Below are 14,860 nucleotides of genomic sequence, written 5' to 3' on the forward strand. Positions count from 1 at the left end.
AGATGTAGCAATAAGAAAACTAAGTGGAATGTAATTACTTTTGACTAATTGTCATGAGGTTAAATTGCCTTTAAATCAATTATGATAGTTTAAAGTTCATCATGACAATTAAAAAGAAAATATCTGACCTGTGTTTCTTTTTGTTGGTCAGAGCCAGATTTGGAGAAAATGTAACATTCTGTTTCTCTGTGTTTCTAGAAATAAAAACTTGTGTGGAAATTTGAGAAGAAAAATTTGTGCTATCTCCTAAAAGCTGTGGAAGCCCTCATGGCTGTTTTTGAAAGTTCAAAAGGCTGATTTTAAGGTTGAAATGTCTTTGCATTATAACTTGCCAAATCAATTATTTATACATTTATATGAAGTAACAGTAATGTGTTTATATAAACTTGGTATTTTCTGTTTGATGCTAACAACTTTGCCCAAACAGAGAGAGAAAGAACAAGTTAAAACTCGGTATGAACACCATTAAAAAAGCAAACAGAAAAGTAACTTGGAAGCAGTAAATCAAAGAGAAATTTAGAGATTATATTGCATATTAAATATGAACTGATATCCATCCAAACAACCAATGTATGCAATAGAACATAATGGAAGCGCTAAATGTTGCTTACTGCCAGAATACCTTGTACTCTTATTTAATTTTGTGATTAAGAGTCCCATAGAACGAGACTATATTTCTTCTCCTACTATCAACCAAATGTTGACAGAAATGGACCAACTAGATTGTCACTGACATTGGATGCTGGGAGAGAATAGCCAAGTCCAAAGTCACCCACTAGCTTTCATGTCTAAAACAGGACTAGAACTCTCAGCCTCCTAGTTTCTAGCCTGGTGCCTTGATCACTAGACCAAACTGGCTCTCAGCATGGGAAATATATCCTTTTCAATTTAAGCAAATCAAGAAGTTGTTACGTTTTACAATTATCTTTGCTGATCTGTTAATTTTAAGAGTCCAAGCTATCCATTCCAAATCATTTTGGGAAGCACAACTACAATGCCACTAAACAAACTGCCAGATTAGTACAATATCAGCACTATTCATATTTATATTACTGTATTATTAAAATCAGCTCTTCAGTTTTATTAGCATGTCTGAATTATGGGTAACCAATCCCATTTTCTCTCTTCTTGTAAACGTATTTAAGTTTTTTTCTTCTTATTCTGCATGTTACTCAGACAAAACTTTTATTAAATAAATCAGATATACAGTTAAAAATTGAAATAGCTATACAAACTATAAAGGTAGTCCTCGACTTACAACAGTTCATTTAGTGACTATTTGAAGTTATCAGCACTGAAAAAGTGAGTTATGACTGTTTTTCACACTTACGACCATTGCAGCATCTCCATGGTCAGGTGATCAAACTTCAGACACTTGGCAACTGACTCATATTTATCAGTGTCCCAGGATTATGGCATCACCTTTTGCGATCTTCCGATCAGCAAAGTCAGTGGGGAAGACAGATTCACTTAACAATCGTGTAACTAACTTAACAGCTGCAGTGATTCACTTAATAACTGTGACAAGAAAGATCTAAGAATGGGACAAAATTCACTTAACAAATGTCTCACTTAGCAACAGAAATTTTGGGCTCAGTTGTGGACATAAGTTGAGGACTACTTGCATATGCATTTTTTAGCAGCCATATTTTGCAATATTTTAAGGGAAGAAAAAGCTTTCTCTCTCTTGAAAAAATATTTGAAAATGCATCTATACATTGTAGTAGTATTTACCTGCACAATAATGTTCTAACTGGGTATGTACAATACAGGGGTGGGTTCTAAATTTTTTTACTACCGGTTCTGTGAGCGTAGCTTATTTTGTGGGCGTGGCTTGATGGTCATGTGACAGTGGGCATGGCTTGATGGTCATGTGACAGTAGGCATGGCTTGATGGTCATGTGACTGGGTAGACGTGGCCAACTCAATGTCACTCACGTCAAGGGGTGCCTCGCCTGGCTCCTCCCCTCCCAGCCATTCCTTGTCACACCAGCCTCAACATATCTATAGTTCTGTAAAAATGTTGTTCACCTTTTTTCAACTTTATTATCTACATACTATAGATGCACTTTCATGGACCACTGAAAGGAGGAAATGGCTCACATGCTTTGCCCAAGAGTGTGATAGGCAACAGGCTTTTTTAAGGGGCTGCCAGAAAGAAGGGGGGGCAATGTATTTTCCAAAGCACCAGAAGGCAAAACAAGAAGCAATGGATGGAAACTGAACAAAGAGAGAAGCAACCTAAAACTAAGGAGAAACTTTCTGACAGTGTGAACCAATATAGGAGCAGTAATATTTCAGTCATAATTTCACATATAAAATAGCCATTCGTGTAATACAACCTGCATATTGTATAAAACAATCATTAGTATTATGGCTGATGTTTGACAGCAAGCCTAAAAGTCAAAGATTACAAGAGTGCTTCAAATACCAGGAATAGCATATTAAAATGGACTTACGCAGTGGTGGGTTTCAAAAATTTTTACTACTGGTTCTGTGGGTGGTGGCTTGGTGGGCGTGGCATGGCGGGCATGACAGGGGAAGGATACTGCAAAATCCCCATTCCCTCCCCACTCCAGGGGAAGGTTACTTCAAAATCCCCATTCCCTCCCCAGCCCACTAACCTGCTCTGGAAAGGAATCAAACTCCCTCCTCTTCATTTCCCCAAATAAAATATTACTCATAAGAAAAGCAAGGAAGAATCAAGCTGCTAACAAGGAACCTGCCTGATACTCATTCCACATTCCTGCCAGCTACATAAAGGAAACTTTGTAAGAAGAAAACAGCTACCGGTGTTTAGAGATAACAGAAAGTGGAAGCCGGATGTTCGACTCCATTTACAAGCAGGCAGAAAACTCATTCAAGACAGGATATTTCACAATGGAAATTGCCCAAACCTTTTTAGAAACACAAAGCCCATGTTGCACAAACTGCAAAACTTCAAAAACATAGAATCCCTCTCTTATCCAGTTTGTTGTTCAGCTGACCCAGAAACGAACTGCTGCTGCTTCTTGGCTTGTCAATTTAAAGCGATAGAATCTTTTTTTTTCCTTCTTTGCCAAGTAATCTCCTAGCTGAGAAGCGAGTCCTGATTTTTTCCTTCTAGCTGATCAGTTGGGAGGCTTCTTGGCTTGTCAATTTAAAGCGACGGTGTCTTGGGGTTTTTTTTCTCTTCTTTGTCAAGTGAGCCCTGATTTTTTTCTTCTAGCCAATCAGCTGGGAGTCAGGAGGCAGCAAATAGATTGGGGGTGGAGCCAGGCAGAGGTGGTATTTACTGGTTCTCCGAACTACTCAAAATTTCCACTACCGGTTTGCAAGAACCAGGGAGAACCAGTAGCAACCCGCCACTGGTACAGTATAAATATTAATAAGGAAATCAATGCCATAGAACTAGATGTTCTATTTGTTCAAGGTTGAACCATTCTGTGCATGCATTTGAGCATTGTTGAAAGTCAGGCTATGACCTAATAATTAATGAACAGGTTTTATAACTCTACAAAATATAGGAATAGGCAAAGTCTAGAATCTAACTAACTACAGCCTATCAAGAGGAGGATCAAATGGAAAAAGGCTGCACGAAAGATGACTGAAGCACATGAAAACCAAATTCCACCATGTACAGATGCTCAGGTAAAATTCCCTGAATTCAATCACCATCCTTCAAAATAGATGCACAATTAAAGACACAGGTCACTGATTTGAAACCAAAAGAAATGTTTAAACAGCAGTTGTTTTGTTGCAGTGGAATACAAATCAGATCAGATCCCCCAATCAATACATTGCTGACAGATCCACTTACTAAGTCTTTCCCCAGAGATCAACAGAGAACTCTTCAAAAATTACCATGTGGGAGTTTTAGATTAGTAGACATAGGGATGTTGGAGAGTCAAATCCAATGACTCTGACTCTTCAACACTTCATGGCCCCAATACGACAGTAAGTGTAGATAGTTAAGGATTATTTCTGGAACCTATTGTCATCTACCATTCCATCTGTTCTTTGTTCAAAAGATTGTTAATCTGAGGTTACTTCCTCCTGCCATTCTTCCTAGGCACACATGCACAAAGCACATGCTTTTAGATATTCTCCTGGTAGCATTTAGTTAGCCAGATGCTAGGCTATGCCTATCCCTATAATGTATTTCATATAAATGAATCTCCTTTTGTTATAGTTATAAAACATAATTATTGCTCAGATTAGATTCCAACACTAATGCACATTTTCACATATGCACAGTGCAAGAGTTACATGTGCTTCAAGATTTGCCCACATTACATCTCTGTTCAGTGTGCTGCATTGGTTGCCAGTTGGATTCCTGGTCTAATTCAAGGTTCTGGTTATAACCTTTAAAGTCCTACATGGCATGGAACTGTGTTATTTGAGAAACCATCTCCCTCCCACCCCAGCTACTCTATTTTTCACACTATAAAACACACTTCCCCCCCCAAAAAAAAGTGGTTGGAAATGTCTGTGCATCTTATAGAGCGAATGTTGCCGAAGCCCCGCCACCCACCAGCCCCCACCTTTTGAACTCTGTCTCCCAGTAATTTGCCTCCTTGCAGCAAACAGCAAACAGCCTGGTCAGCTTCAGCACAACCTGATTTAGCACAAGCAGCTGATTGGCAGTTGGATTGGCCTCCTGGAATACCACCGATCAGCTGTTCCAGGCTGCAGGGATTGCCGTGGCCCATCGCTGCCGCCTATCGCCACCGCCTATTCCTACTGCCTATTGCCGCCTTCACATGCCCCATTTTCAGCCTCCGTGCGCCCCATTTTTGGCCTTCACGGACCCCATTTTCGGCCTCCATGGCAATCAGCAGCAATTGATAGTGGCGATCCTCATCACCTGGAAAGGGCCAAAAATGGGACACAGATCATACAGAGGCCAAAAATGGGGTGCATGAAGGCAGCAATAGGCAGTGGCGATGAGTGGCAATGGCAGCGATGGATGGCGATGGAGGCAATGGGTGGCGATGATCCCCGCAGCCTGGAACAGCTGTTTGGCGGTATTCTGGGAGGCTGATCCAATTGCCAATCAGCTGCTTGTGCTAAATCAGGCTGTGCTGAAGCTGACCAGGCTGTTTGATGTTTGCTGCAAAGAGGCAAATTGGTGGGAGGCAGAGGCAATTTTTTTTTTCTTGTTTTCCTCCCCAAAAGCTAGTCTAATGGTCTGGAGCATCTTATAGTGCAAAAAATATGGAATATTTATCCAGGTATAATAAGAGAAGCATGGGTTCAATTAGCCAGGGAGTGTTATTGGGTGGAACCTAGGAAGAAAGCCTTTTCTACCATAGCCCCTGCACTGTGGAGCATCATTTCCCTTGAGATGAAGTTGACCTCAAATCCACTGCTTATCTCATACCTTGATTGGCAAAATCTATTCTCTGGCTGTAATAGTGCTGACGACTATTACAACATTTTCTTGCATGAACTCAAAAGAATCATTAAACTTTACGTACTACTAATACCCCACAAAACCAGAAAAAATAAACTACCAATAACAATAAGGAAATTACAATCCAGAAAAAAATCTTTTTGGTGAAAAAACAAAACAAACTACGTAGTTAACTTCAAAAACCACTATAAAAACTTATGCCAACAGATAAAGATTGAATGACCAATTATCACATCAAGCAAGAAAAAAACGTTCTACGCACAAAATCCACTCGTGCCTTCTATAATTTTGTAAACAACAAACTTAAAGACTCGAGATCCATCCCACCCCTAAAAAGACCAAACAATGAAGATTGTATTGACGAAACCATTAAAGCCGATTTCTTTAACACATTCTTCGGCTCAGTCTTTGTAAACAGCAACAACACATACCCAATATTTTCCAGTCATACTACAGACAATTACAATGATTACGGTGATCTTATACATATTGATTTTACAGAAGACAATGTTGAAAAGGCACTATGCAATCTAAAACCATCTCTATCTATTTGACCTGATAGATACTTCTTAAAAAAAACTTTCCACTGCAATTGCAGAACCTCTAAGCATAATTTTTGAAAAATCTTTCAGTACCAGCACCTTGCCCTACCAATAGTCACAAGCCAGGGTCATCCCTATCTTCAAAAAGGGAGACCCTAGCCTAGTTGAAAATTACAGACCAATCTCCTTATATTGCGTCACCTGCAAAGTCATGGAATCAATCATTAACCAATCTATTACCCTACACCTAGAGACAAACAACCTACTTTCTAACAAACAATTCGGGTTCAGAAAAAAATTATCCTGTAATCTACAACTACTACATTGCAAAAACATATGGACTACACATCTCAATCAGTACACATCTCAATAGACGCAGTTTACATAGATTTCTGTAAAGCTTTTGATTCAGTGGTACACGACAAATTACTTCTAAAACTAAAATCCTATGGCATTTCTGGACTCCTACATAAATGGATAGCTGCCTTCCTGCCAAACAGACAACAAGTGGTCAAAATAGGAAGCGCTCTATCAAATCCTGTACATGTTAATAGCGGTGTTCCCCAAGGCAGTGTCTTAGTTTCAACACTCTTCATACTTTACATAAATGACCTTTGTGATCATATTAAAAGGAACTGTGTTCTCTTTGCTGATGATGTTAAACTATTCAACACCACCAACTATGCAACTACTCTTCAAAAAGACCTTGACTATGTGTCAGATTGGTCTAACAAGTGGCAATTCCAAATATCAACCAACAAATGCTCTGTCTTGCACATTGCCAAAAAAAATCAAAACATAAAATACAAATTAGATGGATATGACCTTGTAGATGACCCTCACTCTGTCAAGGACCTTGGAGTATTCATTTCTAATGATCTAAGCGCCCAAGCCCACTGTAACAACATTGCCAAAAAGGCATTAAGAGTTGTTAACCTAATCTTGCGTAGCTTCTTCTCTGATAATGTTGTACTACTAACTAGAGCATACAAAATATTTGCTAGATAATTCTTGAATATAGCTCATCTGTCTGGAACCCGCACTGCATATTGGACATAAATATAATCGAGAGAGTCCAGAGATATTATACGAGAAGAGTCCTCCACTCCTCTAACCGCAATAAAATACCTTATGCCACCAGACTTCAAATTTTGGGCTTAGACAACTTAGAACTATGCCGACTTCAGTCTGACCTAAGCATAGTACATAAAATTATCTGCCACGATGTACTTCCTGTCAATGACTACTTCAGCTTCAATCACAACAATACACATGTTAATAGATATAATAGTTAATAGATATAAACTCAAGGTAAACCATTCCAGACTCGATTGCAGAAAATATGACTTCAGTAACAGAGTGGTCAATGCCTGGAATGCGCTACCTGACTCGGTAGTTTCTTCCCCAAACCCACCAAAACTTTAACCTTAAACTGTCTACTGTTGACCATTCCTAAGAGGTCTGTAAGGGGCGTGCATAAGTGCACCAGCGTGCCTACCGTCCCTGTCCTAATATTCCTTTTTAATATCCTTTCATGTATTCAAATTATGTTTATACTTTTACCTGTTATCTTATATATGCTTGACAAATAAACTTATGAATTACGACTTTTCTGTTTTTTATCACTGAGTTTGGATATCCCACAATAGAATAGAACCTGCCAAATGGCTAACATGGCAGGGGTTTCAAACTGGATTTCTTTGAGGGCCAGAGCAGCATTGTAGTTCTCCTCCACGGTTTGGCCCGGGGGAAGAGATGGGACAGATGCCTCCTGCAGCACCCTACTGGCCAAAACAGGGCACAGGGGGGCTGTATGCAGCAAATTATTGTCATATAGCATGGGTGTGAAACTCAAGGCCCATGGGCCAGATCCAGCCCATAGGGTGCTTGAATCTGGCCCATGGGACCAGCCTGGAAATAGCAAATGTGCCTCTGGCAGCAAAAACAGGTGCATTTTCGGCTTGTATAGCCTCCTGCAGCACTCTGTCAGTCAAAGCAGGGCATGGGGAGCTGCCAGAGCCAGAGCCACTGCATGCCGGTCCTTTGCTATTTCCAGGCTGGATCCGGCCCACAGGCCTTGAGTTTGACACCCCTGCTATATGACAATAAATGGAAGGCACTCTTTGCATGTTTTGCTGGCATTTTGTTTTTAATTGATTTCTATTTTTTTAATTTAAAATGGTTATTTTAATGGTTTAATATATTATTATTATTATTATTATTATTATTATTATTATTATTATTATCATCATTATCATTATCAATGCCATTTATAGTTATTGTGTGTGAAGGGTTACTATACAAATGTGATTAAATAAATAAATTGTTTGAGTTTCAACCAGTCTTTATTATAGGGGGTGTCTGTCAAGATTGAAAAATGCTTAAGGTTCCTGTGACTGTTATTGCTTTTCAACTTGCCAATGAACTGGGTGGACAGAAAGGTGAGATGGAATGTGGAGTCTACAATCTTCAACACTGAGAACCAAGGACACTTCTGCAAGTGTCTGCCAAGATTGACTGTTATCAAAACAACAGGCTGATTCCTAATTGGACAATGTGACCCGTTCCATGGGAGGAGAGGATGAGTTAAAAACTCATTTTTAATTATGCAGGGTTGCATGGGAAAATAGAGAGCTGGTTTTGCTTTCTTCTGTGCCAGAATGATGTACTCAATAAAGACTTGCTTTGGGGATTTTAAAGTTCCTGAAGATGCCTGCTTTTATTGGGTCTGTTAGTCAGACGATTGACAGTGTCATCCACAAGCTCTCCCCATCACCACAAACACTCTTCCAGTAGTAGACTTATCTGAAGTAAACCTATCTGAAAGAATTAATGTGCTTTTTAAAAATTTTGGACAAATAATTTTCTGTCTTCCCTGGAGTTTTCAGAGGCTGGATATTGTTCATTCTACAAAGCATGTTCACCCTCATTGAGTGATTGTGAATGCAAATAACATGAAAAATGGATTGGAAGATTAATTATAAGATGACTCAAACACAAATTCTGAATCAATCTAAAATTATAGTTGGAAATATGAATATAATATGCCATAGCTTGGGTATGTAGCATGCAAAATCTGGGCAAAATTTATAAAGGGGTACTAATATATATTCAGCTCAGACAATATAGGAAATATAAAAATAAACCTGCTGACATTGTGCAGCTGCAACACAGCAAGTTTTTCCAATAGCCTCCTTCCACATGGTTTTGATCAAGAATAGTGGCAGACTTTAGGTTAATAGGATCTTCTTTGTTGTTGGATTTTATTTACTAGAACCCCAAGAAAGCCAAGGGCAAACTAATTACTCAAGGGGCATAATCACCTTTAACTGAAGAAGGCAAAAGTTCTGGAAAAGTGGGAGTGCTCAGGTCCTGTTGGAGAGAGACATGGCAGAGCCAGGTGGACGAGTAAAGAGGGGAATTAGTTTAGAGTCGCTATGTAGTCATAAGAGAGTGAAGTCCAATACACCCACACCCATGAATGCCATTGAACCTCATCTAGTTTTACCCAGGTGCAAACCGTTGAGAAGATGTGACAGATCACCTCTACTAAATGTTGTCAACTTGCAAGGCTGAGGAAGCGTGCCTGCTGTGACCCCTGTCTTCAGGAACAGCATTCCATTGCAGGATCGAGCTGAGGATTTTGTGCAGTATCTGCATGACAAAATCGCTCAAATTCGGGAAGGCTTGGACTGGGTGGATCCAGACGGGATGATGGAGGCGGGTCCTGAGAATATTATCTGGGAGGAGTTTGACTCTGTGGCTCCCAAGGACGTGGACAGGATTCTGAGGAGGCTTAGTGCAGCCATATGTTTATTGGACCCTGTCCCTCCTGGTTGGTGCTGGCTTCCCAGGAGGTTACACAAGGCTGGCTCCAGAGGATCATTAATGCTTTGTTGAGTGAGGGTTTCTTGCCTCCCGCCTTGAAAAAAGCGGTGGTGAGGCCCCTCCTCAAGAAGCTTTCTCTGGATCCGGCTGTTTTGGCGAATTACTTTCCTGTCTCCAACCTTCGCTTTGTGTCGAAGGTTGTTGAGAGTGTGGTTGCGCGACAACTTCCCCAGCACCTGGATGACGCTGTCTATCTAGATCCGTTCCAGTCTGGTTTCAGGCCTGGATTCAGCATGGAAACAGCACTGGTCGCATTGGTTGATGATCTCTGGAGGGCTCAGGACAGGGGTTGTTCCTCTGTCCTGGTCCTATTAGATCTCTCAGCGGCTTTTGACACCATTGACCATGGTATCATGCTGCGCTGGCTGGAGGGGCTGGGGGTTGGGGGCACCGTATTACGGTGGTTCCCTTCCTTTCTCTCTGACCGGTCGCAGTCTGTGTTGGCAGGGGGGCAGAGGTCGTCCTTGAGGTGCCTTATGTGGGGGGTGCCGCAGGGGTCGGTCCTCTCACCCCTTCTGTTCAACATTTATGTGAAGCCGCTGGGTGAGATCATCCGTGGTTTTGGGGTGCAGTTCCATCAGTACGCTGATGACACTCAGCTGTACATCTCCACCCCAGACCACCCCAATGATGCCCTTGAAATGATGTCCCGGTGCCTGGAGGCCGTTCGGGTCTGGATGGAGAGAAACAGACTTCGACTCAACCCCTCCAAGACTGAGTGGCTGTGGCTTCCGGTGTCCCGATATAGCCAGCTGGTGCCATCACTGGCTATTGGGGGCGAGTCATTGGCCCCCATGGAGAGGGCTCGCAACTTGGGTGTCCTTCTGGACGCATGGCTGTCTTTAGAAGATCATATGACGGCCGTGGCCAGGGGGGCTTTTTATCAGGTTCGCCTGATCCACCAGTTGTGTCCCTTTCTGGATCGGGACTCCCTGCGCATAGTCACTCATGCCCTCATCACTTCCCGACTGGACAACTGAAATGCTCTCTACATGGGGCTCCCCTTGAAGAGCATCCGGAGGCTCCAGCTGGTACAAAATGCGGCTGCGCGGGTGATTATGGGAGCGGCGGGGCGCTCCCATGTAACTCCTCTCCTGCACCAGCTGCATTGGCTCCCAGTAGTCTTCCGGGTGTGATTCAAGGTGTTGATTAACATCTTTAAAGCGCTCCATGGCTTAGGACCTGGATATTTACGGGACCACCTTTTGCTACCAAGAGCCTACCACCGGCCAGTACGCTCCCACAGGGCGGGGCTCCTTGGGGTGCCGTTGGTCAGACAATGTCAACTGGTGATCCCCTGGGGGAGAGCCTTCTCAGTCGGAGCTCCTGCCCTCTGGAATGAGCTGCCCCCGGAAGTACGGAGGATCCTGGACTTGCACACCTTCTGCCGTGCCCTGAAGACTTTGTTATTCCAGCAAGCCGGGCTAGCCTAATTTTAACAGTTTTAAATTTTAAATTGGATTTTAATGGGATGTTTTAAATTATGGGCCAAAATATTTAATCTGGTTTTAAATTGTTTTTTAATTTTTATATTTATGTATTTGATCTTGGCTGTTCACCACCCTGAGTCCTTCGGGAGAAGGGCGGTATATAAATATAATAAATAGATAGATAGATAGATAGATAGATAGATAGATAGATAGATAGATAGAGACTGTGCCCTCTTCCTAGGGTTCTGGAAAGCCTTCAAAATCTGACTTTGGCCCCAAGCCTGGGGCTGATGTTATTTTTATACTTTGGGATGGGGCTGTTCTGTTTGATTTGTGTTGCTTTTCAGATTGTTTTAGTCCAGATTATCTAGGTGGTTTTGTTTTATCTGTTTTTATGGATTTTTTGGTTTTATATGTGACCCGGTATCCACTGAAGTTGAATGACTATAATAAATTTAAAATTATAATAATAGCAATTAACACATTAGATACTCAGCAGGAATAGTGGACTAGACTCAAGTGGAATTAAAAGCACTGGATAGGAGGACCAGAAAAATAATGACAATGAATTATGCCCTTTATCCATGCAGCAATGTTGACTACTTGCTAAGGAACATAGAGGAGTGTGGAATATTGCAAATAGAAAATGGAAGAAGAAAAAGGACACTGGAAGAATATCTGAAGGACAATGAAGATGCACTGAAGCTAGTACACCATGGAAGCTTACCGAATACCGAAGAGACCAAACTGGTTTACAAGAAAAAAACAAAGGAAAAATAGAAGAGACATGGCAAGGAAGAGTATTACATGGCCAATACATGTGCATGTGCATGCACGTGCACACACACACACACAACTAGATAATAACAAGTCCCGGCAATGGCTAAGAGTGGGAAAATTGAAAAAAGAGACCAAGGGGCAGTGGTGGGATTCAGCCACTTCGCACCACTTCAGGAGAACCAGTTGTTAACTTTCTGAGCAGTTTGGTGAGCTGGTTGTTGAAAGAAATCATTAGGGCAGATAACCGGTTGTTAAATTATTTGAATCCCACCACTGCCAAGGGGCTAATTCTGATTGCACAAGACCAAGCCTTAAGAACAAATGTATGCAAAGTCTGAATTAAGAAGACAGCAACAGACAACAAATTCTGCCTGTACAAAGAAACCGAAAAAATTATGGACCCCTTAGTTAGCTGTTGCAAGAAAATCATTCAGACTGGATATAAATAATGGCTTGGCAAAGTAACAAAATTGGGTCATTGGAATATCTGCAAGAAATACCACTTGCCTACAAGCAGCAATGGATGGGACCACAAAATAGACAAAATAATAGAAAATGAAGAAATGAAAGTGCTCGGACACTTTATAATTCAAGCAGACAAGCACTTGACTACTTGACAGACTTAACAATTGTCCAAAAAAAAAAATCTGGATAGTGGATATTGCAGTACCTGGAGACAGTACCTGGAGACAGCAGAATAGAAGAGAAATAACTGGAGAAAATCACAAACTACAAAGACCTGAAAGTAGAATAGCTGTGGCAAAAGCAAGCAAAGACAATACTTATAATGCCCTGGGTGCATTACATCTAGATTACCACTTGAACACCATTGACACTGACAAAATCACCATCAGTCAATTGCAAAAGGCAACTTTATTGGCACAGTTTTCATCTGTAATAATGAGATCCTAGGCTAATGAACAATCTATAGACTAATAAAGGAGAATATTTGTAGCTCAGGGTTGACATGAGGGATAACATCATCAATGCTAGCTGATGATGTTACCTAGTTTGGGTAATGAAACATCTGCAAAAAAACAATCAAGCTCAGAGAGCACCAAGGACCCCTCACTCATGTCTGTAGACTCTTAAGTAAACAGTGTATTGCAAGCATTTCTGTTGCTAGTAAGTAGACCTGCTCTTCATCAGATCATAGAAAGGCTGTTAGAAACCAAAAATCCTCTGCCTATTAGGTTCTAAATGGGAAATAATTCAGTGGGCTTGTTATAATCCTATCCCTCTCATCTCAACAAACTTAGTAAAAATTCAGCAAGAATCTTGGAAATAATTAGCTTTGGTTTCAGCAGTGGTGGGTTTCAAAATTGTTTACTACTGGTTCTGTGGGTGTGGCTTGATGGGCGTGGCAGGGGAAGGTTACTGCAAAATCTTCATTCCCTCCCCACTCCAGGGGAAGGTTACTGCAAAATCTCCATTTCCTCCCCACTCCAAGGAAAGGTTACTGCAAAATCCCCATTTCATCCCAATCAGCTGGGACTTGGGAGGCAGAGAATAGATGGGGGCGGAGCCAGACAGAATTTTTACTACCGGTTATTTGAACTACTCAAAATTTCCACTACCGGTTCCCCAGAACTGGTCAGAACCTGCTGAAACCTACCTCTGGGTTTCAGGCTGCTTCCAAAGAGCTGGCCAGGGCAACCACATGTATTGAGTAGGACCTCCCACCCAGTCAATTCTACACCTCTCTCTGAAGTGTTCTTCAGATTAAGGAGATGGTAACAGCATACTGGCTTCAGTCTTTATGACCTTGATGCTTCTATTTGGAGGCTTCTCAAAGCAAGGCATCAAAATTCATGTGCTTTCTTGAAGTGGGTAGACGTATGGAAATCTCATTCAGTGAATGACATTAGAGGCAGATAAAGTTATTAACAATCAGAGTAGCCGTGGCTGTGGGCTAGGCCCTATTTTACTTGGCCTGTGTTTGCAACCCAAAGCCTCTATTCCATTGCACTTAATGCTTGAGCTCATTCTGGTAGAGAAAAAATATCTTCCCATATCCGTAGATAAATAGGCAGATATATTCCCTGAGGCTGTAGGAATTCAATAAAATAAAGCACCTCAGATGTTGATTGGGTGCAATTTTTACTTGGACCTATCATTTTACATGAATGTTTTCTCTCATTCTCATTCAAGGATACCTTTGTAAAACAAAGACAATTAATTCTCTCCCAGTTCACTCTTATCATATTGATCAGACTTATTCATCATCAACTGAAAAAACTTCAGAAAATAAAAGCATTGTGGGTTTTTTTTTTCCACATTCAATTTTAAAATGTAGAATCTAAGGACATACAACCTCATTTGCATACCATATATACCAGACATAATTAATACAAGGTTTCATTCCTGAGGGATGTTAATATCAAGGACAAATGAAAGCAATCAACATCTTTTAAAAAGACTTTTATCTTGTAATAAATAATAATATCTTGTAGGGTTCCCTAATGAAAATCTAAGCCTATATACTGTCTGTTGCTACATTTAATTCTCCTAACACCAAGCTGTAAATGAGTTATAATTCGATCAGAGAAGACTTGCACAAATGTATTTTCTTATGAGCAGGTCTTATTGAATAGCAGCTTCCAACATTTTTATCCTTGGCCAGACTGCAGGAAACAGCAATTTAATGGCTACAGATTCTCCACATTTAGGTTGGACCAATGCCCAAGTTTGTAACAGTAACTATTTGACTGTAATTTAGATATTTTCTTCAAATCCAAGTATAACCTTTTAAAGATCTGCACTGAATGGGATAAGTTGTCTTTCAGGAAAGTACAATGATGTTATGGAAAATTCTGTATTTCGTG

The sequence above is a fragment of the Pituophis catenifer genome, unplaced genomic scaffold (genome assembly GCF_029215685.1).
Source record: "Pituophis catenifer annectens isolate HBS135680 unplaced genomic scaffold, rPitCat1.0.hap2 SCAF_2, whole genome shotgun sequence".
NCBI classification, from domain to species: domain Eukaryota; kingdom Metazoa; phylum Chordata; class Lepidosauria; order Squamata; family Colubridae; genus Pituophis; species Pituophis catenifer.